Below are 25,451 nucleotides of genomic sequence, written 5' to 3'. Positions count from 1 at the left end.
CATTTAATTGGCATTATTTGTTGTACGCAAACTCTAATCCAACCAGATTAGTTTATTCACCCACCCCAAACAGTGCACATTCAATCTCTGCTTTTTAAATTTGCTCATGCTTTATCCAACCTAGAATGCTCTTCTTCAATCTTAGTATCTTTGAAGGCCCATCCCAAGTTATGAAGTTTTCCTTGTTACCTCTACCCACAATGGAGCCTTCTTTACTGGATTTATTATTTCCATCGCACTATGATGCATTGTGAGTCTATGTATGTTTTATAAACATATGCATATGTCTTTCCAATTAAATGCAAAACTCCTATTCGAATCTTGGTAATATAATATTTTTTGTATCCCTTACAGAATTTCAAGCACTGCTGGACCAAGAAGGCACTTATGTAATACTTAGTCTTATCAAAGTCGACCTCATATCCAGAATTAGTCCACTTCTTTGCAACCCCACAATACCACCCTAATCCAGGCTCTCCCTGCTTTCATCCAGCCTAATGCTACTGTCTCCCAAGTGTCTGGTGCTCCTGTGTGTGTGCCCTACAATCTTCTCCGCACACAGTAAACAGGCTGACTTTAAATGTTTAAATCAGATGGCGTTATTCTCCTACTTAAACTCCTCTAGCAGCGTGACATATCTCAGAATAGAAGGTGTGATCCGCCCCTGCCTAAATCCACTCCGCCCCCCCACCCTCAGCTCCCCTTTCTCTTAGTTCCTCTGCCTGGAATGTTTTTCCTCCACATCACAAATGTCTGGCTCCTTGTAAGGTATGCTCTGAGTTCTCTCCTCTTTGTCTGATCATCCAGTCTAAACAGCCTCCTGCCTCCTACATGTCGCGTTAGATCATATCGTCCAGTTTCACCTTCTTTGTAGCCCTGACCTCAACAGACTATGTCTTGCTTACTTGTTTAACTGTTTCCCCCTCTAAATGTGAGCTCTGTGAGTTTATTTTATTCATTTGCCACTGTATTTCCAGCCCCTAGAGCAATGCCCAGTGCAGAAGAGGTATTTGGTATCTCTTTGTGGAATAAACAAAACCATTCATAGATTTATTTCCTTTGGAAATAGCAAAAGAGAACTTTTATTCACTCCCATAAAAATGCATTTACTACCCACCTTCTTCCACAGTGTTACAACTTAGGGTTTTGCACAAAGAAAGCATTCTTAGGGGGTATTTTCATTTCCTAGGGCTGCCATAACAAATTACCACGTGCAAAAAACAATAAATTAATTTTAAAAAATTACCACATGCCGAATGTCTTAAAACAACAGAAATCTCTTCTTGCACCATTTGGGAGGCCAGAAGTCCAAAATCAAATTGTTGGCAGGGTTGATTTCTTCTGGAGGCTCTGAGGGAAACACCGTCCATACCTTTCCCCTAGTTTTTAGTGTTTGCTGGCAACCCTTGACATTATGTGACTTATAGACAGCATTCCAGTCTCCGCTTCCATCTTCACATCACCTTCTTCTGTGTAGGGAAGAAGATGTGTTTTCTTCTGCCTCTGACACTCTCACTGGATTTAGGGCCCACTGAATCCAGTAAGAGCTCATCTAGGTTTTCAACTTGTTACATCTGCAATGATCCTGTTTTGAAATAAGGTCACATTCTGAGGTTCTGCATGGACACGAATTTTGGGAGAGGGGAACACTACTCATCAGGGACTTTTGTTTTTTATTAAAAAAATATTTATTTATTTATTTTGAGACAAAGAGAGAGAGAGAGCAAGTGAGTACACATACACAGAGGAGGGACAGAGAGACATGGAGAGAGAATCCCAGGCAGGCTCCATGCTGCTGGCACAGAGTCTGCCTTGGGGCTCAAACTCATGTACCATGAGATCATGACCTGAGCTGAAATCAAATTTGGATGCTTAACTGACTGAGCCACCCGGGCGCCCTCATCAGGGGTCTTCATACAACACGGACACTAGCAGTTTGCTCTTGCTGTAGTGCAGTGGACATGGGTTGTTTTTTGGTAACCAGCAATCACCCCCCTTACTAGGAACACCTCTGTTTCCTAGTGGGGAATTCCCACGCTCCCTCTGTTGGTAATCTTAGTGGGGATGTAAATTAGTATTCCTCATCTCACTGCAGCTAAGGAGCCACATGTGACTGACCCAAGGGAAGACAGCTAGACTCCTGGGATGTTTTATTTTTTTGAATTTATATTTCTTTATATTTTGGCAACCTTTCAAGATATACTTTTCCTCCATAGTAAATATCCCTTGATTTTAGCTCTATAAATCTGTGAATGCACAGAGCACATGAAGCAATCTGGACTCACGGACCTTTTAATATTGAGAAGAGACACACAGGATGGGAAGTAGAGGGAGGGCATACACTGGAGCTGCAGCACCTTGGAAAGATCCGGAAATTGTTCTTGTGGCCTGGACTCCAGGAGCTGTCCTCATTCCTGTCTTGTAGCCAGGCCTGGCCCTCCAGCCTCCCACCTATCTTGTGAGCTCCTGGCTATCATTCTGTTCAAGTCCCTTTTTGCTTGAGTTAGTCAGACAGAATCCATTCCTATCAATTGTTAAGCTGAAACTTGGAACAATCGTGAAACTCACAGTTGTTAAACTGAGATCCAAGATGTTTGCAGCACTGCTGCAATTTTGCATATTTCTCTCTGAGCTCTGACATGTGGAGTTTACGACTACATGAGATACTACCTTCAAAATGTCAATTTCATCCCAAACCTACAAATTAGTGCAATTAAAAGACAGCATATTAGCATTTTTATTAATTTATTTATAACCCATCATGTTCCAAAAGGACTTCATTATGTTAAATTATCCTACAAAGGGATAGCAAGAAAAAATGCACTTAACATAAGAAGTAGAAATGAGACAAAGGAGAATAAGCATAGAATAGTGAGGTGAAGCCATGAATGAACCTAATCCATAATGGTTACCGTGAAGGTCCAGACAGTAGGTAGAAGAAAGATGCAATAATATGACAGGGTCTACAGGCTACAGTTGCCATGGTATTTGGCAACAATATTTTCTACTTGAAATAATACCTTCTCAACCTGCATTTTGTTAAAAGAGCTTTCAGTCTCTTCATAGTGAAGTGGGGTCATGAGATAATTAAGCAACTTGCCAAATAGGAACTGCCTAACCAAATGCCAGAAAAGAGAATACACTTGCTTCAAGTCATTATGTTATCACTCTAAAGATGTAAAAATATGCTGAGACACCTGCTTTCAAGTTTTTTGGTTAATATTACTCAAAAAATTTAATTTTTAATTTTTAAAAATTAATAATTCATTTTGCCTTATATACAGTTGGACCTTGGACCTTTTATAAAGAAGATTTATTTCTACAAGTTGAAATGTTTGGGTTTTTTATAAGTAAGGTCTAGACCCAACATGGGGCTTAAACTCACAACCCCAAGATCAAGAGTTACATGTTCTACCAACTGAGCTAGTCAGGTGCCCCACAAATTAAAATGTTTCAATTAGGAGAGAGAAACTAGCTGTTTAAAAGAACATGTATAGTCAATATTTGCAAATCAAACACTACTTTTTAATTTATTATTTTAGTGATGTGGGATTTTCACATGTTGTAGAAATGCTGGTTCCTCTTACAGTTTTTATAAGGAAGTGAAGCTCAGAATTTAAATGCAAACACTGCATAAAGATATTGCTCATACATAGTAACATAGTAAACAGAATCATAAGATACTGAGCTTCATTATTGTAATGAAGATTTTCCCATTTTAATATTTATTGCATCCCCTTCACCCCAACCAAACCTTTTCCAAAAAGAATCTGAGGTAATTATTGAATACATCACAAGTGCCACCTAGTGCTTTCTTTGAAAATAACATTTTTTTTAAATCTTCAGAAACCAGAACAAAACAAGATGTAAAAGGCCTGAACTCTCAGGACAGAGTTTGTTTAAATAACTCTGCTTTTCTAAAAAGTCTGTTTTCAATCAAAAAAGGCTTTGAAATAATTTCTTTGACAGTAGTCAGACCTTTCAATACTATAATTTTGCATGGGTATAGATGGCATTAAGTAAAAAATACTAAAGTGGAGAATGAAGGCATTTCACTAAAGAAGTAACATCAGTATTTTCAAACAGCATTTTTTCCAGTTTCCAATGGGAGCTGACGTCTCACCAAAGCTCTGATTCCTTCGTCATTATTTTATACCCCCAAGTCACTCTTGCTCCCAGTTTTCCTATACTGAAGGTATTGAAACATCATCGACGTTGTCATCGTCATCATCTCACCACCACCAGCACCACCACGAGCAGCAGCACCCATGGCCATGGTCACAGGCACTAGCTGAGAGACTAGTTGTTGCAGGATCCAGTGCTAGTGTCAAGGAAACAAGCGCAAGCTTGAGTCTCCACCATCAAGGAGCTTAATGTTAACTTGGAGGGAGGAAAAGAAATAGAAGAGGAGGAAGAGGAAAAGTATGTGTGTAATAATAAAACAGCAATTCTAGATGAAAAGCTATCACTGTTTTCCCAGTTCACAGACCATCCCCACCCTTTTACCCACTCCTGGTATCTTTTGAAATACCTTTTTGATAAGTTCTCTCTTCCCTCTTTATTGTCTGTTTATTCCTCCACCTCATTCCTGGAAAATTGCAACAGACTTATCCTTCAGTTTCCTGCTTCTCCTACTGTCAGGCTAATATTACTAAAATACTGCCTACTTTAACTTTTCATTCTTTATGGTTGTCTGTGCTCATCAAACCATGGGCATAAATCTCTGCACCTAGCTTCCCTCCTGCGCCTGCCTCCTGCCGCCCAACCTATCTTTGAAGGCCTTCTGTAATTACACAGACTTCATCTGCTGAATATACACTCCAACACTAAATTTTCACCCCAAAGGGCAGGGTTCTGTTTACTTTAGAACCAAAGGGCAGGCTGTACTTTCATTTCCTTCTTTAAAATTGTGTGGCTTCCCCCCCCTGGTATTTCTACTTGTTTTCCTTTTTCTTTCTTTTTTTTTTTTTTTTGTCTCTTGTGCCATTTGCCTTTATGATATTAGTTACCCTATTACTTATTACCGTTACCATTCTTTTCCTCCGTGTACCTTTGTTTCCTGAAGACTTCTCCTGTGGGTGTCACATCCTCCCCAGTATCTCCCGGTTGTGCTTTCATCCTGCTCCATAGCAAGTTACACTGGAACTTCCCCTTCCTGCCCTTTGAGTTTATTTCTTTTCCTGGGTCACTGGTCTTCTCCTTTCTTTTCTCCTTGTTTTGCTTCGGAATATTTTTAAGCAATCTTCCAAAAATGAGCACGTCAGAGGTAAATGTTCCAAGACTTTGCATGCTGGAAATGTCTTTACTCTATGTTCATATTTAAACTGTGTTTGGCTAGGTACAATATTTTCGTTTAATTAAAACCATGTTACCAAAACACTTGGTAGCTATTTCCTTATTGTGTTTTGTTTTATTTATTTATTTATTCATTCTTTCCAGGAAGCAACTTTATTCCTGCTGACACTGCTCAGTTGGGTTCATACCCAAAGAATTGAGCCCCATATGCCATGTGGCATAGTTTTATATATATATATTTTTTACTACTTTGTTTCCTATATATGGTAACATACAAACATGTATTCTAGTTAAGTGGTCTCATGTTACAAGGTTGTGAGGGATGTTGTCACGTATGTGTATAGCCAGTTTGCCTGGAGTTTTTATTTTTCCCCCTTAGGGAGGGGAGCCTACCACATTCTCCCCTTTGATGATTGGACTCCTCCATCTTACTGTGTTTTAGTACCTGGGTTGTTGAAGAGAAGCCTGATGTCAGCTCTTGTTCTTTTGTAATGTGGAAGCTAAATTGTCTCAATTTCACTGGTATCAAGTCAAATCCTAACAATCCAGTTTTCCATAATGAAGCCAAATCCCACAGGTCTGTGTTCTGCTTTTAATGCCAATAGAATTTCAGAGCCTGGCTCTGAAAATACAGAACTTCCTAATTTTTTCAAACTCTAATAAAGAGAAGAAAAAGATGTTTCTTCTGCAGCAAAGAAAGTGATGACCTTCCTCATGGTAAAACTTGGTAAAAGGACCCAATGAGTTACAGTGTGAAATGTGAACTCTCACAAGGACATCAGTGTCCCTTCCTCTGTGATATGAGCCTTGCACAAATATTCACAACTGCTTTCCACTCATTCTGTCCTCTGTAATAAAAATCAGTTATGGAATTATTATTTGAACAAAAGAATCTTGTAGATGCTAAATATCTTAGAAATTGTAGCCATATTATGTGAGTATAGCCTTTACTGACACTTGTCATTCTGTCTTACTTGTTAAGACTTGTTAAGATAGTCTTATTTGTTGCTCTGGTGATAATGTTGTAGTTGACACTTATGTTCCCAAGGAGTATAAACATTGTCAGAGTTGCTCTGTCAAATCAGAAGAAGATCGTTGGCTCTCTGCTCTTCCTATTTGCACAATGGACAAATAAAAGTCTACTGTGCTAGAGTGCTTCACATAACAAAGAGTCTCATTTATATTTCCAAATGGATATCCAGTTGCTTCAGCACCATGGACCAAAGTGACAATTTCTCAAACTTGTAATAGTTGGTCTTAGAAGATATTTCAGTTCTGGGGCATCCGGCTGGCTCAGTCAGTTAAGCATTTGACTCTTGATTCTGGCTCAGGTCATGATCTCATGGTCGTGGGATGAGCCCTGCATGCGGCTCTGTGCTAAGAATGGAGCCTGCTTGGGATTCTCTCTTTCTTTCCCACACTTGTAGGGGGAAAAAAATAGGTGTTTCATTTCTAATACCTGAGTGTTATTCAAACATGTCATCTTTTCAGTAATTTGCAACATTTATCATTTCAATATCCTTTAGGAACTTTGGGAGGGGAGAAGAATATTTGATAGCAGTATAAAAAGGCAAAGTGGTGATTCCTATAATTAAAACACATTTTTACTCCCCCCTCCAGACAGATACCAAGGTCCAGGAGGACAATGTCCCAGAATATTCTTTTAAATATGGTGAAAGTCTTCCTGCCATAGCCAAATGTATTTTCTATATTAATATTACCACAGTATTAACTCTTTACTACATCTATTGCTGTATAGAATAATCAGCTCTAGGACATAGAACAATAGAAAACAATAATACTGTGGAAAGGAAACTTTCCTTAGATCCATATGAATGTCCATATCATCTTTGAAAGTGATCAAATAGACAATAGAACAGAATGGAATCCAGAAATAGGCCCATACATAGAGGATCACTTGATTTATCATAAGTGTGCCAATATATGGTTCTGAGGGTGTTTGTATTTTATTAAAAATTTTTTAAATGTTTATTTATTTATGAGAGACAGAGACAGAGTACAAGCTGGGGAGTGGCAGAGAGAGAGGGAGACACAGAATCCAAAGCAGCCTCCAGGCTCTGAGCTGTCATTACAGAGCCTGATGTGGGGCTCGAACCCACGAACTGTGAGATCATGACCTGAGGCTGAAGTCGGACGGTTAAGCCACCCAGGTGCCCCTGTATTTTAAAATTGGATAGATATTATCAAATCATGTACCAGAAAACTTACACTAATTTATGCTCTCACTAACATGGTTAAAGAGCACTTCATGGCCTATTCATGTGAATGTTTAAGGATGTTTAAAAAGAATGGATATCTGTTTATTGAGCACAAAGTCTTCTTTCTAGTTGTGTATATAATGCAGTGCATTCATTATTCAAGCAACAAGTATTTACTGAATGCCTCATATATTTTAGATATTGCTCTAGGCCCTGGGGATTTGGCTGAAGGCAAGTTACCTTTTTTGGAACTTATGTTCTTGGGGGCTGGAGACAGATAATAAACAGAAAATAATTTTATAGGGTTTTAGTTGTATGAAGGAAAAACCCAGGAAGGTAAGGAGGTCAGAGGGAGACTAGTCTCGTTCAGATGGGAGAGTCAGGAGAGGACTCTCTGCAGAGGTGACCTGCATGATGAGGGAGGCAAGCAAAGTTTGAGGGGAAGGTGTGTCCCAAACAGAAGTTCAGGGATTGCGAAGGCCTTGGGTCAGGAAAGCAGTTTGTGTGGGAGAGACTCAAAGATGGGCCAGTATGGCTGAAGAGTATAGGATTGATGCTCAGAGAGGTAGGCAGGGGCTGGATCATGCTGACCTTGTTGCTCATAGCAAGACATCTAGATTTTGTTACATTGTACTGGGAAGTCACGGAAGAGTCTTAAGCACTGATGTGGGATGGTCTGATTCATACTTCTAAAAGGTAATTTTGGGGGCGCCTGGGTGGCTAAGTTGGTTGAACATCCATCCGACTTCGGCTTAGGTCATGATCTCACAGTCCGTGAGTTTGAGCCCCGTGTCAGACTCTATGCTGACAGCTTAGAGCCTGGAGCCTGCTTCAGATTCCATGTCTCTCTGTCTCTCTGCCCCTCCCCCACTCACTCTCTGCCTCTCTCTCTCTCTCTCAAAATAAAATAAAGACATAAAAAAAATTTGAGTTAATTCTGATTATTGTGGGGAAATTAATGGGGGAGAGGGGGAGAAAGGAAGTGAAGAGACATTCAGGTGTGACCAGAGGGACAGTAGCTTGTGTTAGGTGGTAGGTGGAGAAGTGGTGAAATGTGACCCAAACTAGGATGTGTCTGGATGATATAACAGGATTTGCTGATGGTGTAGATGTCAGGGTGGGGTGGGGCTAAGAGGAGGAAAGGATCAAGGATGATTCCTAGGTTTGGGGACCTAAACAACTGGGTAAGTGGTGGTGCTACCAGCTGAGATAGAGTTGACAGTGGGGGCAGTGGAAGAAAATGGTGTGTGCAATGCAACAGCCATCAAGAGAGGAATAGATAAAATGTAGTATCCCCATACAATGACATGTTTCAGCTGTGAGAAGGAATGATATACTGATACATGCTACAACATGGCTCAACCTTGAAAGGCTCAACATGGCTAAGTGAAAGAAGCCAGACATAAAAGGCCACATATTGTATGATTCCATTCATATGAAATGTCCAGAATTACATCTACAGAGTCAGGAAGTAGGTTAGTGTTTGCCACAGTGGGGAAAGCAAAACGGAGAGTGACTGCTTAGTGCAGGTTTCCATTTGGGGTGACAAGTTCTGGAGCTAGACAGTTGAGGTGGTTGTACAACACTGAGAATGTACTAAATGGTATGGAATTGTACATTTGAAAATGGTTACAGTAGTAAGTGTTATGTATAGGTTCCATTGATCATTTTTTTACAAATATTGTACGGAGTGGAGTTCCTACTGTCTAGGCATTATTTTAAGTGCTGAGATTCAGTGGTGAATGAAGTGTGATGCTGAAATTTGATTTCCCAGTAGCTTACTCTCTGAATGCTCTTGTAGTGTGTAGGCAGAATATTCCCAAATATTCCTGAATATACAGAATCAACCCTCCCCTCCTTTTTCTTAAGATGAAAATTTTATTCTGATCTTATTTTCTTTCCAGTCAGATCCGTTTGTTCTTTTGTTTTGTCTATTAGACTCCCATGATGTTGGTTTTCCTTGATGTCTGGTGATTCTGTGTTTTACAAATACTTTTACAAATAGAAGAACTAGATTGATTATGAAATGTAAGTGGCATGGATTTTATCTGCCTTTGTGTGAATGTGCTATTTGACAGGCCTTTCCTCTAAATGCAAGATCTGATATAAATTCTAGATAGGTAGGTGGGGACTGTCCTCAGGAAGCATTTACTTAAAGGTAAATCCATGTGGAACAGGCAGGTAGGATACTTTTTATCAGTCGGAAATCTCTATTCTTTCATTTTTAGATTACAGATTTTTATTTTATTTTATTATTTTATTATTTAAGTATAATTGACACACAGTATGGTATCAGTTTCAGGTGTACAGCATAATGATTTGACAATTCTGTATGATACTCGTGCTCATCATGATCAGTGTCGTCGCCATCTGTCACCATACAGTGTTATTACAGTATTATTGACTGTAGTCCCCTATACTGTACTTTTCATTTGCATGACTCATTTATATCGTAACTGGAATTTTGTACCTCTTAATCCCCTGTATCTATTTCAACTATCCCCTATCCACCTTCCCTCTGGCAACCACCAGTTTTTCTCTGCTTCATGATTTTAATCTGCATACCGTAATTGAATCACATTACTTTAAACTTATAAATCTAGAAGTTATTATATAGTGTTATGAATAAATGATATTTTTATTTTATTTATTTGAAACATTCAGAAAGTTTTTAAATAACTGCTTTAAATTTGTTCTGAGTTTTTTTGTAGATCTCTAAAAATGTATTATCATAAATCAAATTCTAGCTTCAGAAAAGAACACGTTGCCTTAACTTACCTTTTTTTTTTAAACTGGACTATAATTAACATACCATGTTGTATTAGTGATGACAGCATGGCGATTCAGCAGTCCTACACATTTCTCAATGCTCACCACACACGGCAAGTGTAGCCACCGTACAGCATTATCATGATATTACTCAGTGCATTCCCTACACTGTACTTTTCATCTTCATTACTTATTTATTTTATAACTGGAAAACTATACCTCTTAATCCCCTTCGTCTGTTTCATCCATCCCCCTCCCACCTCACCTTGGCAGTTCTCTGTATTTAAGAAAACTCTGTATCAGTCAGAATTCTTTTTTTTTTAAATTTTTTAAGTTTATGTATTATTTTGAGAGAGGGAAACATAACGAGCAGGGGAGGGGCAGCAGAGAGGAAGGAGAGAGAGAATCCCAAGCAGGCTCCATGTTGTCAGTGCAGAGCCTGAAATGAGGCTTGAACTTCACAGACCATGAAATGATGACCTGAGCCAAAATCAAGAGTTGGATACTTAACCAATGGAGCCACCTGGGCCCCCCAGAATTCTTGATTATAAGTAACAGAAACTAGCTCTGGCTAATTTATGCAGAAAAGTAATTTATTGGCTGGCTATCGAGGAGCTCAAAAAATTGACTGGAAGGCTGAACATCGGGCTTGGAAAATCGGTAGGAACCAAGGGGGCCACAGCCAAGGATACTCTGCTGGAGCAGCCTGGGTAAGTCATAGCTGCCAGCCTCTGTGAGTGCCACTCCAGATTCAGGCTCTGGCTAGAACAGCCAGTACTCCAACTGCCAAACCAGAAAGCAGGTCATCTGTCAGGTACTCAATAACCACATGTGGTAGGCAGGAAAATGGCCCTCCAAATGACCTCTTCTCTAGAATGTGTGTCAACATGTTCCCTTACATGGCAAAAGCGATTTTGCAGATAAAATAATTTGAGAAAGGGTGGTTATCTTGGATTATGGAGGTGGGCCTGATTATTAATGTGATTCCTTAAAAGTGGAGAAAAACTTTTGCAGCTCTCATCAGGAGCTGTGACTATGCAAGAAGTCAGAGAGGTATGGCACTGCTGTCTTTGAGGATGAAGGAAGGGGGCATGAGCTAAGTAGTGTGGTAGCCCCTAGTAGCTGGAAAATGCAAAAAATCCAAATTCTCCCCTCATCTCCCAAAAGAAATACTGACACCTCAGTTTTGGCCGGGGACTTTTGACCCACCAAACTGTAAAGTAACAAGTTTGTATTGTATTAAGCCATTAAGCTTTGGAACTTTGTTATGACAGTAACAGAAAGCCAATACAACAGAAAGCCAATACACCATGCACTTGTGCCGTTTCCCTGCCCTGATGCTAAAGGAGAGTTTCGCTCTGGCGGCAGGCTGTGCACGGTTTCTTTCTTGATGAGTTACCTCGTCATCTCCTAACACTTTCTCCTGCCTTCCTGTCTCCTCCCCAAGCCAAACACTGCTGATGTTTTTCTTTCTGTCACAGTTTCGGGGCATAGGAAGGCACTGGGCCTCATGGTCAGGATCCAGTTCTTTAGTAAATTATCCTCATGGTTGATGCAGAGCCCTTTTCTCTATTATTGCAAATGTCCCTCTGAATTTGGAATCTCTCTGGATTTGCTCTTATCTTCCCATTCCCATTTTAATCATTTATTTAGTTTGTATTCTGTAGCAAGTTCTTGGGATATAATTTTGCTTCATGCTTGTCAGTGTTGATTTCATTTAACTTCTATCTTCCAGGTATTTCTAATTTTTTCTGATAATAGTATCTTTTCTTGTTTACCAGCGCTGTGTGGGTTTTTTCTTTAAAAGCAACATTTTCCCCTTGTCATTTTTTTTTTTTAAAGAAGTCTTCATGCCCAGCGTGGAGCCCAGTGGGACTTGAACTCACGGCTTGAACTTGATCAAGACCTGAGCAGAGATCAAGCGTTGGATGCTCAGGGCCTCCTGGGTGACTCAGTCAGTTAAGCACCCCACTCCTGATTTTGGCTCAGGTCCTGATCTCCCTTGTAGGGCTCTGCTCTGACAACACAGAGCCTGCTTGGGATTCTCTCTCTCCCTCTCTCTCTGCCCCCTCCCCTGCTCATGTTCTCTCTTCCTCTTAAAATAAATAAATAAACATTAAAAGAAAGAGAGTCAGATGCTCAACTGACTGAGCCACGCAGGTGCCCGCTAACACCATCTTTGTATGAAAATGGGGTGCAAGGGGACATGGTCTTAGGAGCTCAGTTCACCATCTGGATCCAAACATTTCCTATTACTTAGGTTGATTTTTCTGTACTTGGGGGCTCACACAGAGTCCAAAAGACTAGAAAGTACTAGTCTCAGCCGCATGCAATAGTAGACATGTAGTTGTTGCACTTATAATATAGGGGACAACACCATCTATCAGATAGGGGTGCCATATGGATTAAACGAAGATAAGATTGGTAAAGTGCTTACCGTAGGCTTGGCATGTAGTAATATTGGGTATTTATTGAGTGCTTTTATATCGATTAATCTTGTTTAATCCTCATTATAAAGCCTATTATATGGATCAGGAAACTGAGGAATAGTGAATTTAAGTAAGCTGTTTAGGGCTTTAACCATTAAGTGGCAGAGCAGGGATTTGAACCTGGGCAGTGTGACTCTATCATTTCAGCACCTACATGCTATACTACAGTTTACCCCATGGGACTCTTGGGCTGAATGCTCTTCTCTGGCTCTTTAAATTCCCTGTGCACTTATGGGTAAAGGAGCCAGATTAATTTTAGGAATTGGGAAGGGTTTGAGTCAGTAAGAGGGGACTAAGTGGTCCTGGTAATAGGCAAGTTGGATCTAGCAGATCTTTGTAGGTTATTGTTTCATCTGTGTTTGTTGGCTTATTTGCTTTTATTATTTATTTTGCAGAGGTGATTATTTATATAACAGTAAAGTGCACATATCTTAAGTGTGTTGCTCAGCGAATTTTCACATATATATGCACCTGTGTAATCACCATCCAGCTCAAGATATAGAGTTTCTAGCCCTCTAGAAGGCTCCCTTGTCCCCACTCCCAGTCAGTACCTGGCCAAAGGTAACTGTTGTACCAACCACTACCATTACAGTGAGTTTAGTCTGTTTTTGAATTTCATGTAAAGGGAACATACAGTTTGTGCTCTCTTGTGGCCAGTTTCTTTTACTCATTCTGTTTGTTTTTTATTTTGATAAGAACCAAATGCATTGTAGGCCACGAATTTGTAAGCAGATGACCACATTCCATGGGCTTAGATAGCTAAGATCTCCAAGTGTGACCCCCACGGGCTCTGTACACAAGCACAGCTTTCCATGCATCGTGGTGGACAGCTGCAGGGATGGGGAGGAATAGGAGAAACATACCCTGGTAGGGCTGCCATCTGCTTGACACCCTGCGAGGGCTCTCAGGACTCCCTGGGTCGTGGAGGTAAACGTTCTTGGTACACTAACAGGTGTAAAATGCATGTCAGTGCCTTTTCCCTTTCTGGAGTTCCCCATGAGTCATGTTTTAAGATGGGACAAGTGCTTGAGTTGGGGTGGGGGTGGCACATTCTTTTCCCTTTGCAGCTGTGGTGGAGTGGGAAAGTCTGAACTGCTCTATACATTCGGGAACAGTAAATGTCTATACTTCCTTCCAGCCTCTGGGAAGTCTGTCTTCTTAGGGTAGGGCCCTGTCTGTCTTCCCTGTGAAACATTGCCTTCCCTCTTCTTTCCTTTTAGGATAATTTAGGCTTCTTTTCTAGAAGAGCCAAGAACTCTCAAAGTCCTGGTTGAGGCTTTTTCTAGGATAGCTTTTGAAATGCAAAGAAGTTCTTAGAGCTCTTACACCTGAGCATAAGAGTGTTCTGCTCCTTTGAACAAAAAGCGAGGTTTCCTTCCAGAGAGGAGAAAAAGGGGCATATTCCCTTTTCTTTCAATCAGATAAGTCTCCAGTAGAAATAAGAACAGGGCACAAGTGACTATATCAATAACCCATCCTGTCCAACAGCACTGGGTTCCTAATCTGCCCTCTCTGGCTAATCATAGGGAACCTGGCAATATTATACACAGTCTCAGCCCATTTCTTCACCCACAAAATGGTGCTGATGTCAGCCTGACAAGGACATCGTGATTAGGAATGAACTTAGTTATTTGAAAGCTTGATACTTAGGGCGTTGATAATGTATTTTCTTTTCTTTTTGTCTGTAGGAGGAATTGCATACACGGAAATATGAATATATTGAGTAGGGTGGCCGAGATTACAGGGCTCAGAGAACAGGGAGGTGATGCACTTTGCCAGGTAGGTGGGAAGCAGGGCAGGGCTCACAGAGGCCTTTCTCCCCTCCTCTATGGTTCTGGGCAGATAAGGGAATGACTCAGGAGATACTGGGTGGTACCTCTGTGTTCTCAACAGCAGTTCCCGAACCTGACTGATGGTTAGCATTACATGCACACTATGAAAACATTCCTACCCCAGCCCTTCACCTTCTCCCACCCTGCCTGAGGATCTGATTCAGTAGGGCAAGGGGAGGTAAAGATGTTTACTTAAAAAAGTCCCGGGTGTTCTTGATCAGTAAGGTTTGAAGGCTACCCTTCTAAGATATATTTCTGTCTAAAAGTCCAATAGTTTAAAATATTTCTATCTTATCTCAGTAGAGGCATAAAAAGAGGACAGGGGAACTCAAGAGTCACCTCAGCTCCCCAGAAGGAAAAAAACTTTTGTAGAACACTCTAAATTACATGAACTTTGTCACGTGCATTGTAAAGCCTAAGGCTTGATTTTTTATTTTTCCACGACAAAATTTTCATCAAGGAAGAACAAAACCTACCAGTACCTTGTTTGAGTAATTGGTACCATCCTCATTCCCAAACACTTTTACTAGGCTACACCTTTAATTGGGAGTTTTTATTACATTAAGGTAAATTAGAATGATCAGGCATGCTTGAAACCTTTTCTCTTCTCTATATCACCTCCTTAGCTTCTGTGACTGAAGTCATCTTTCTACCAACTCTCTAAGATGCACCCTCTGAGCATTCTGATGAGAGAATATATGAGGATGATAGGCCCTTAGGACTGTGAGCTGGCAGCTGAGAATGCCTATTTAAAGGAGTAGTTTTAACCCCAGCTGCTAGGTTGGATCAGCACGTGAAGAGTATGGGAATTAGAATTTTGATGGAAGATGACTCGGAGGGGATGGAACACTCTACCATTCTAGTCATGTTTTATTACATATTGCTGTAGTTGAAACCTTGATTTGGGAATTTGTAACTGTATTTGGGAGCACTGAATACTTAGAGAGAGGGAAGAAATGACAAAGGCTCGAGGAAGCCAGAGGGACATGAGCATAGTGTAAGCGTAGGTGGGAGATGAAGAGGGACAGAGCCAGAAAGTTAGAAGATCATGGAGGTAGAAAGATACCAAAGATAAACAGCATATCCTTCAGCCTCTTATGGGTCTTGCTGGGCAGTTTGCATCCCAGCTTTTCTTCACTTATGGTCACTATTTCATGCTGGTCCAAGTGAGAAACAAACCAGTTTTTAATATATGTGCTGCCAAAGCAAGCACGAAACAAACTAGTTTTTTTTTGAGCTGGTTTCAAAATGACTCAAAGAGAAGTCTAGGAGCCACTTAGATATAGCCAGGAAAATTGTTAAATGTATCAGGCTACAGTTCTGTCCTGGGTTGTTTAGATGCCGTACTGGGAGCCATGCTCATGGATCTTTCACAAATAGTCTGGAGCTTGGAGGCTGCCTTCATCACTTTTGTTTTTATTTTTTAGGAAGTTCAAATACTGGCCTGTGCTGTTTAGTGTGTGTGTGCGTGTGAGTGGGTGTGTTTTGCATTGTTTTTTTTTTTTTTTTTGAGGGTTGGGATAATGAAGTCATGTTGGATCAAAATTGGCTTAACGGCTGTTAAGAAGTTTGATTTTTGGTTTTGCTGTCACTTATAGCAAGCAAATGAAGCTTAAAAAAATAAGTTTCTTGGTTCTAAGTGCATTAGATTTATACCTTCTCAAAATAAGCAAGAGGCACAACTGTAAGGCTTCAGACACCAATTTTAATGGCAATGAAACATCACTGGAATTTAATTTTTATCTAAAAATATTTTCTTTGGGACCACATGAGCTAGAATTAACACTGTGACCTGATAACACTTATTTCAATGGGATTAAGTTCCGTTTTGGAGGAGTACTTATTTTAGAATAGTCAGAAAGGCTCTTCTCCATCTTCTCATAATAATAATGCAACAGCTCAGACTGCTGTTGTGAGCATTCCCTGAGACATCCTGGGTGAGGGCCACTCTGCAGAAGCAGACAGTCCATTCCCAGAAGACCTAGGTGCCTGTCACTGTTGGTCAGTTCCTGTTCTGGACCATGAAAGCCCAGTAGAGGTTCATTGGCCCAAATGGTTGACTAGTTAGAATTGTTTACCTGACCCTTCCTTTTTTCTTCTTTATGTTCCTTTCTCATTTCTTGTTTTAAAAAATGAAATATATAAAGATTTATATTAAAACCCCCCAGAAAACAGAGAGAATTGTATAATGAGCCCCCATGTGCATATCACCCAGCTTCCCAGTTATTAATTATTCATAGCCTGTCATTCCCCCATCCTCACTCCCCACTCCCACTGGATTATGTGGAGGCAAACCTCAGATATCATATCATTTCTGGTAATAAGTATTTCAGTATGTGTCTTTAAAAGATATGGACTCTTTTTAAAAATGTACCTATAATACCTTTATCACTCCTGAAGATATTGACAAGAATTCTATAATAACATCACACATCCAGTCAGGTTTAAATTTCCTCGATCACTTCTGGATTTTGCTGACTTCCTCCCTGTGGTGGTACTTAACAAATTCCTTTATTTCGTGTACTTCCTGTAAGCTGTTAGCCAAATTTGAGGATTAATACCAGTGCACCTCAGATGATGGGATGGAAATGTGGGAAGAGTCCAGGTCCTCAGCAAGTCATTGAGCCACTGAAATAGCCAATCACTAGCAAATGCCCCAACTCTAAAGTTATTATGTGAGATTATAAATTTAATCCACTTTTAGTTGATTTTAGCTATAAACAACTGGTACACCAGTTATATTTATACATATAAATCTTTTATGTTTCTACTTACTATTTAAAGCCCTGATGCAGAGGAAGGGAGAGAGGGAGAGGAGGAGAGAGAGAGAGAGAGAGAGAGAGAGAGAGAGAGAGAGAGAGAGAGAGAGAAAGAGAGAGAGAAGAGGAGAGAAAGAGAAACTATACATCTTGACCTTGAGTTTCCCATAAAATCAAAGTCTTTCTTATCCACTCTAAGAGAACTAAAGTGATATAGCACAAAACATTGAATGATCAAAATAAACTTATGAAAGCATATTTTAAGTAAAATCAGCTGTTGATAGGATATAAGTTGAAAAAGCACATAACAACTTAAAAAGTAGAGATGGAAGCCCAGAAACTTCTATATTGATGATGGGAATTGGAGTTAAAATATTTTCCAAGGGTTATTCCTAAAGTATGTAACTAAGCATTGACTTTGAGTGTTGGCAACAAAGGGTAGCTTTTCTCCTATTACATTATGCTGAACAGAACATTCTTATTAAGTAGGGAAGTTGGAATTTCTGAATCTCCTCCTTTGCAACAAATCAATTCCCAAGTTTCAAATTGAATGCACAAGATTAGAAGGCAGAGTGATGAGGATTTACTTAAAAACAATAGTATGATGTTTGAATTCTCTTTAAGAAACAGCTATAAAAGTGAACAGTAAAGGACAGCTGACAATCTGTCCTGTGCTTGCCCCTGCTTCTTGTCGTTTGCATTCCCAGACTGTGTTCTTTGGAAGCAGAGCTTCATTGTTTTTTGGTGAGTCTATTACACCTCTGTCCTTGCAGACAAGGTGATGACAGCAAGTGGTTCCAGGAAACCCTGGGTAACAAAGGCTCCTTGTTTGGTGTGATGAAGCTCTGGCTTGTAAATGGATGACATCAGTCGGCCTCCCATCCACTCCTCTGGATCCCTCAATGTACAGAGACTCCTTGTTAATGACTTTCACTCTGAACAGCTGCTGGCTTCATTTACTGTGAAGATGGTGATCATACATCCCAGATTTCAAATAATCTGCTCTGTTTTCAGACCATGTGTCAGGCTATCTGCCCTGGTGTTTGATTGGAAAAATATCATCACATTAAGTATGGCACAACCCCTTCTAACTTCTCTGTCCCCTGGACAAAGAAGCTTTTCCTCACACGTCTCATTGTTTGACATACCTCTTTAGGTGCTATCTCTTCTCCTTTGCCCAAAAAGCAAAATTCTACTTGTGTCTTCAATGGAAATATCCTCTCTTGAGGGATCCTGCCTAGAAGGGATTTCAACTCAGTCCATACTAAAATTAGATTACAATTAGTAAGACAGGAGCCTACCTCTTTGTGGAAAGCTGTCTGATCAGAATTTTGAGTGTGTTAAATGTTTACCATCACAATAAAGATCAAAGCCTTTAAAAATGCACACAGTGAGGGGTGCTTGGGTGGCTCACTTGGGACATGATCTTGTGGTTTGTGAGTTCGAGCCCTGCATCTGGCTCTCTGCTGTCAGCGTGGAGCCTGCTTTGGATCCTCTGTCCCCGCCCCTCCTTCTCTTCTCCTCCCTTGCTGGTTCTCTCCTCTCTCTCTCTCCCCCTCTCTCTCCAAATAAATAAATAAACTTTAAAAAAATGTACATGGTGATGAATTTGACTAGGTAAACATAATTTATCTTGGAAAAGTCACTGAAAGGTAGAAGTCAGGGTTAGGGTTCAGTTTTGGAGATTAGATAACAGCAAAGAGCAACTTCAAAGTCCACTGGGGGGCTGTTTGCAGGTGGGGGGCAGGCAGTGTGCTCACCATTTACTCTGACAATGTGGCTGGGAGAACATGCCGGAATCTCTGGTATCTTCTGTGCACTTAAAGCGTGAGCCAGGTCCAGCACAGATGCTTAGGGGATACTTGCTGAACTGCATTGACCAGTAACATTTATTTAGATTGACTATGTTTGCTACACTGGATACATGCATTTGCAACCATCTTTTCTGGTTCAGGGCATCAGAATGTGCCTGAAATGCCATGAAGAATTTTTGTACTTGATAGTTTTTCAGGGAGGTAAGGCTTTGATTTTCCTGGGGTTTTTTTTTTGTTTGTTTGTTTGGTTTTTTTTAAAACCTGAATTTGTATTGAGAATATTAGAAATGAATCTTAGGAGAGGACAGACAGTCCTTGGGTGTAAGGAGATTGGTAATGGCTTGGGACAGCTGAGTAAATAACATATATTTATCTGGCTCCCTGGGCCTTACCCAAGCCTTTTTACAACTACCAGGTGTTTTATAGACACATTTTTCTACGAAGTAGTCAAACTGTAAACAGAGTGAATCCTGACTGATTATCATGTCTTAAAAGAGAAAGAGAATGAGTGAGAGAAGAGAAGCCAAGAGAAGAGGAGCACCACCACTATTTTCCTAATAGAAATACCTTTTTTTTTTTTTTTTTTTTTGGTCTTTGGAAGCACAGGAGCAAGGTCCTGAGGGCGGATTTGGGGCTGTGGACTGTCACGTGGCCATAGCTCTCCTTTCAACCCATCCTGATTATGGCTTCTGTGTAGGGATGTCCCACATATGTAAGGATGGTGCTCTGAGAGGAAACTGTGCCCACCGCACTCCAAGCACCATCTCACAGTGTTTTGTACATACCGTGGTAGGTGCTCAGGAAATGTTTCTTGGGTAAATAAAGCATCGTGTATTGTTTGACAATATTTGTGAACAGTCTAGCTTCTCCTTCATATCCATAAGCTTCTTGGGTCAAGGATTAAATCTTATGCACCCAAGTATCTCTTGGTGTAAAGATATATGCACTCGAGAGGTGCCTGGGTGGCTCAGTTGGTTAAGCATTCAACTCTTGATTTTGGCTCAGGTCATGATCTCAAGGTTCACGAGTTCAAGCCCCGCATGGGGCTCTGTACTGACTATTGTACAGAGCTCTGTACTCCCTCTCTCTCTCTGCCCCTCGCCTGCTTGCTCTCTCTCTTTCTTTCTCAAAATAAATAAACTTAAAAAAAGATGTATGGATTCAGTAAATGTGTTCGAGTGGAGGAAGGGGAACACTCATGAGTACCAAGGGGAGCCTGCGTGTTAACCCTCACACCATATCACCATCGTTGCCTACTTAGCAACAGAAATGTTCTCTCACTTCCTTTCAAGGTATCAGAGATTCATGATAAGAGCTGGAAAAGGACCTGAGAGGTCCTTAGGCCAAATTCTTTATTTCATAAATGGAAAAATTAGGTTTGGAGAGATGGAGCAAGTTTCCCAAGGTCATATAGCTAGTCTTCAGCAAAGCCAAGAAAAAATTTGAGTCTCCCTGAAAACCAGTTTCCTTCTGAAGTATCTTAAAATTTTATCTAAAGGATTTTCATTTCAGGGTTTTATATATATATATATATATACATACATATATATATATGTATATATATATCCTCAAATAGTTGTTATAATCAGTTACTCCTCAAGACAATTCTAAAAACTCTAAGAGCTTTTAGCTAGTTATTTCCCATACGACACATTTCAAGATATTAAATAAGAGCTTCTCACTGAGACATCAAGATAAAATATACGACAAGCAAAAGAGAGGAGCCATAAAAGGATAGAAAACTACAGAGGGATTATCCAAAAAGTGGTAACATGACTCAAATCCTTTGCCTGCATTAAAGGTAGAAAGAGGGGCTCAATAAATAGCACCTGTCTTCTCCACCCAGGTTCTGAACAGACTGGAAAGTAAAACCAAAGGTAGCAGATAGAGGCCAAAATATCTCCTTTGTTACTAAAAGACACCTAACTGGAGGGTAGGGCTTAGTGTGGCACCAAGTGCGGCTGTTCATGAACCCTAGGTTTAGGCTGACCTGAGAAGAGATACCTGCCTGAGGGTAGGGCCAGTGCCCGAGGAAGAAGGGGGGGCCCAGGCTAAGCTTTCCCACTGAGTGAACAGTGTCAGTAAGTGTCTCCAGGAAAAGCCCAAGGTGTAACAGCTAGTGCAGGACTCTCCACAAGAGTGGGGAACAGTCATTCCCATAACAAAATATCAGGGGGGTTGAGAATTGGGAAGGAAGATTTGTGAAGAGGGTTTTGCTCACCCCAAAGATGCTATCTCACTGAAAAGTCTTCATTTAGAGAGCTTTACATACATCTCCCGCAGCTTGGAGTAGGCTGGTGACCCGTGGGCCAGCACTGGGGGAGGGGAGGGAGAGGACGCAGAGTAGGAGGAGAGGGGAGAGGAGGAGCACAGGGAGGAGGTGGGCCAGGGGGGAAGAGGAGGGGAAGGGAGAGGAAGAGAGAAGAGGTGAGGAAAGTGGAAAGAAACTTAGTTCCTACCCAATGGGGCCACCTAGAGGAGCTCTTAGGCTTCAGCAGAGAGCAGCCTGAGAGCAGGAGAGAGTTTCAGCTGAGGAAGGAACTTCAGGTGAGAGGAGGTCCCAACCCGGCCCAGCCCGGCCTGGGGATGGGGGGCAGGTGGGGCTCTGATGCCTCGTGAGAGCACCCTACATCGGGAAGGGCAGCTTTCAGTTTCACAGCCTAGCTTGTAAACAGAGAAACCATTGTAAGAGGCCACCTGTCCCACTTTGACCCAGGAACAGTCTATTAGTGAAATGGAGGCTGACAGTTGGAAACAGTAGGTGGAGGAAAGGGACAGATGGACCCTGCCCCCTTCCCTGGCTACTTGGCTGCAGAAGGCCCCAGAGCGGTAACGGGAGAAGTGTCAGCTTTAAATCTGATTCTGGGTATTGATTATTATGCAGGACTGGATATCTAACTTCTTGATTGGGAATATGTTGGAGACTTAAAATGGCTGTAGGATCTTTTATTACCAAAGAATGATTAAACAAGCCATCAGGTTATGGAGGTTTTTCTGCAGGAGCAGGGAGAGAACATGCCCCCCACTGAGTAATTCTAAAAGAGACATTGGGAATCAAACCAAAGTTACTGTCATAATTTTTTATTATTATTTTTTTGAGAGACAGAGAGAGACAGTGCGAGCAGGGGAGCTTCAGAGAGAAAGGGAGACACAGAATTCGAAGCAGGCTCCAGGCTCTGAGCTAGCTGTCAGCACAGAGCCCAACACGGGGCTCGAACCCACAAACTGTGAGATCATGACCTGAGCCGAGGCCGGATGCTCAACCGACTGAGCCACCCAGGTGCCCCTACTGTCACAATTTGAATAAGTGATTTTCTTCAGATTGAACTGTTGACTTCTTTGGTTGGTTCTTATTTCTTGAGCCCACCAACATGGGCTTGTCAGTCCTATCTCTACATTTACTAAGCACGTTGTCTAAACCAGTACTGGGGACATGAAGCACCAGTTAACCCAGGGCCAAATCCCACTGATAGCATTGCTACGCACCGCCCCCCCCGGCCCCCACCCATGGCATGGTGCATGCACAGCAGCTCCTGGGCTACTAGTGCAGCAGGTTATGAATTCTAGAAGGAAAACAATAAGTGCATTTTACTCATATGGTAGTCTTCCTGTGACGTCTTTCTTCTGGATGCACTCTCCCAGCAAATGGCACTGTTAATTACACTTACTGGTGAGTAAACCAAATGAAATCTGTTCAATGTCCCATTTAGTCCTGGCCAAAGCCAGGCAGAGGAAACCAGCAGGAGGTCCCATCACCATCTCCCAACACCCTTTGTTGTTTGATCAAAATCGTTTCCCTGTGTACAACATTAGTGATTCCCAAGGCTGCTTTAAGAAGTTTATTTATCATACGTGAAGTGATTGAAAACTGCCAATCACAAATCTGGCAATCCCCTCTCATGAGCTTAAAGACTGTTCTGATTACGATAATTACATTTTTATGAATATCCTACCTAGGGAGTAACAATTTTACTATGTCAGACTACACCACACAAAGATGCATCAATTTCATCTGCAATGAAAAATAGAGCCTAATAGCTCAGTTATATTTATATGATAGTCAAACATCAAGATGCAACATAAGTACTTCAACTGAAAGAATTCTGATCATTATTTAACCTTGAGATGATGATTAAGGGTGAAGGCTTGTCAGCTTTCATGAATTATTTTTTCGTGATTTTCGCTGTTTTGATTTGATTTTTAAAACTCCATAATTAACACTTATTAACATTTGGATTCCACCCCTCCCCCCAGGTAAAGTGGGCAAGGCAACAACAGTAATAACAACAAAAGATTAATGGATATGATTAATGGTCAAAGAAAGAGTATTGGGAAATCATAAGACATCATTCTGTCTGATGTGTAACAGAGCCATGCCAACTGGTTTTCTACTTAGCTAAGTTTTTTTTAATTTTTAAAATGTTTTTTATTTATTTTTGAGAGACAGAGACAGCACAAGCAGGGGAGGGTCAGAGGGAGAGGGAGATACAGAATCTGAAGCAGGCTCCAGGCTCTGAGCTAGCTGTCAGCACAGAGCCCGACGTGGGGCTTGAACCCATGAACTGTGAGATCATGACCTGAGTCGAAGCCGAATACTTAACCAACTGAGCCACCCAGGCTCCCCAGCTAAGTTTCTTAAACCATGATGCAAGTAATGGACACGGTGTTTAGGTTTGATGGTATATGTTCATATTAGTTTGATGCAGAGAAAAGTGTTGTGTTATTATAAACAGTGATCAGTGCCAGTTAAAGTATGGTCTGAAAAAGCATAGCCAAGTGTAACATAGAACCCTGTTAGAAATGCAGATTCTCAGGCCCTACCCGATCTTGGGCCCTGGCTCAATAAGCCTTCCAGGTGATTCTCGTCTGAGGTTTGAAACCACTCTTCTAGCAGGTTCTGTTTCCATTGGCTGCAGTGAACCATTGCAGCACTAGAGGCTGTGATCCCAGCAGCAGTGTAGGCAGCCCCCTTAGAAAAGAGATTCTGAATCTGGAATGTGCATCAGAATGACCTTGAACCCTGTTAAAAAAAAATTCTCATTCTTGGTTCAGCAGTACAGGTACTGAAATTTGAGTGATACAGAGAAGACTGGCATGGTCCCTGTTCAAGGATGATAGGCAAATATGTGAAATGAGTCATAGTAAAAAATTTTTCCTGGGTTCCAGGAGATGTTTATTCGGGTAGGTCTGAGGTGGAGCCCAGGAACCTGTATTTAACAAGCACTCCTTAAGTGCTTAAGTGGTCCACAACGTCCATTTTGAGAAACACTGCAGCTCTAACTCAGAAAGATGGGGGGGGGGGTGCGTGGGTGACTCAGTGCTTAAGCGTGCCACTTCAGTTCAGGTCATGATCTCACTGTTCATGAGTTCGAGCCCCGTACTGGGCTCTGTGCTGACGGCTCAGAGCCTGGAGCCTGCTTCAGGTTCTGTGTGTGTGTGTCTCTCTCTATCTCTCTGCCCCTCCCCTGCTGGTCCTCTGTCTCTCAAAAATAAATAAACATTAAAAAAAGAAAAAGAAAAAAGATGAGGAAAACACATGTGAGTGTGAGGCAGTAAGGCTCAGCCAGTACCTAAGAGTTGTACCTTCTTTGGGTCCTAGAGATGCATTACTTCAAACTTTTGAGTAGGTCATGTATTCTGCCTTGTTATAAAGTTATTTGTGAAAAAGAAAAAGAAATACAGTTATTTGTGTACCTGCCTCACCCCCCAAAGGACTGTAAGCTTCCTGAAACATGGGATTTAGGTGGTCCTGACCTTCGTATCTTCAACTGGATTCACCCCATGCCTTCTCATTACTGCTCAATAATGTTTGTCAGATGAATGAAGACAATAAAGCAAAAATGCAGTTTGAAGACTGTGACTGAAGTAGTCTCGGCCCCCTTCACCCACCAGAGGCAAGACCTTGAGGTTACTTCCTCCCTCAGTGTCTCAGCCCTGCATCTGTAACATGGGACATCCGTCTCTTCCTCCTTCACAGGGCTGCCGGGGGTAAATGTGAGGGACTGCATGTGAAAATGCTTTGGAATTCTAGAACCACTTATTTTGCTTCTTTTGAACATGACTGTCTTTTGCTTTAACTTTATTTCCCCTGTGAATGAGTGCTGGGTTGTATGAGGCAAAGAACACAAAGTTTACTTCCGGCCGTTAGAGGAAAGCAGATTCTATGATTTGGAATTTAAAAGAAGCGCATGACTTTTCCAAGTTCAAGGAGAGTGAAAAATAAATTCAATACTAAAAGTTTATAATATGAATGGAAGAAATACTCCACGGATAT

The 25,451-nt window shown here is 41.1% G+C and overlaps 1 pseudogene; it reads left to right on the top strand.

Moving 5' to 3' along the window:
• Positions 1 to 24,216: 24,216 nt before the first annotated feature.
• Positions 24,217 to 24,331, top strand: LOC115288796 (annotated as a pseudogene).
• Positions 24,332 to 25,451: the final 1,120 nt, after the last annotated feature.

Source organism: Suricata suricatta, chromosome 3, assembly GCF_006229205.1.
Source record: "Suricata suricatta isolate VVHF042 chromosome 3, meerkat_22Aug2017_6uvM2_HiC, whole genome shotgun sequence".
NCBI lineage: Eukaryota > Metazoa > Chordata > Mammalia > Carnivora > Herpestidae > Suricata > Suricata suricatta.
The sequence above is the reverse complement of the archived record's forward strand: the minus strand, read 5'-3'. Positions and strand labels throughout refer to the sequence as shown.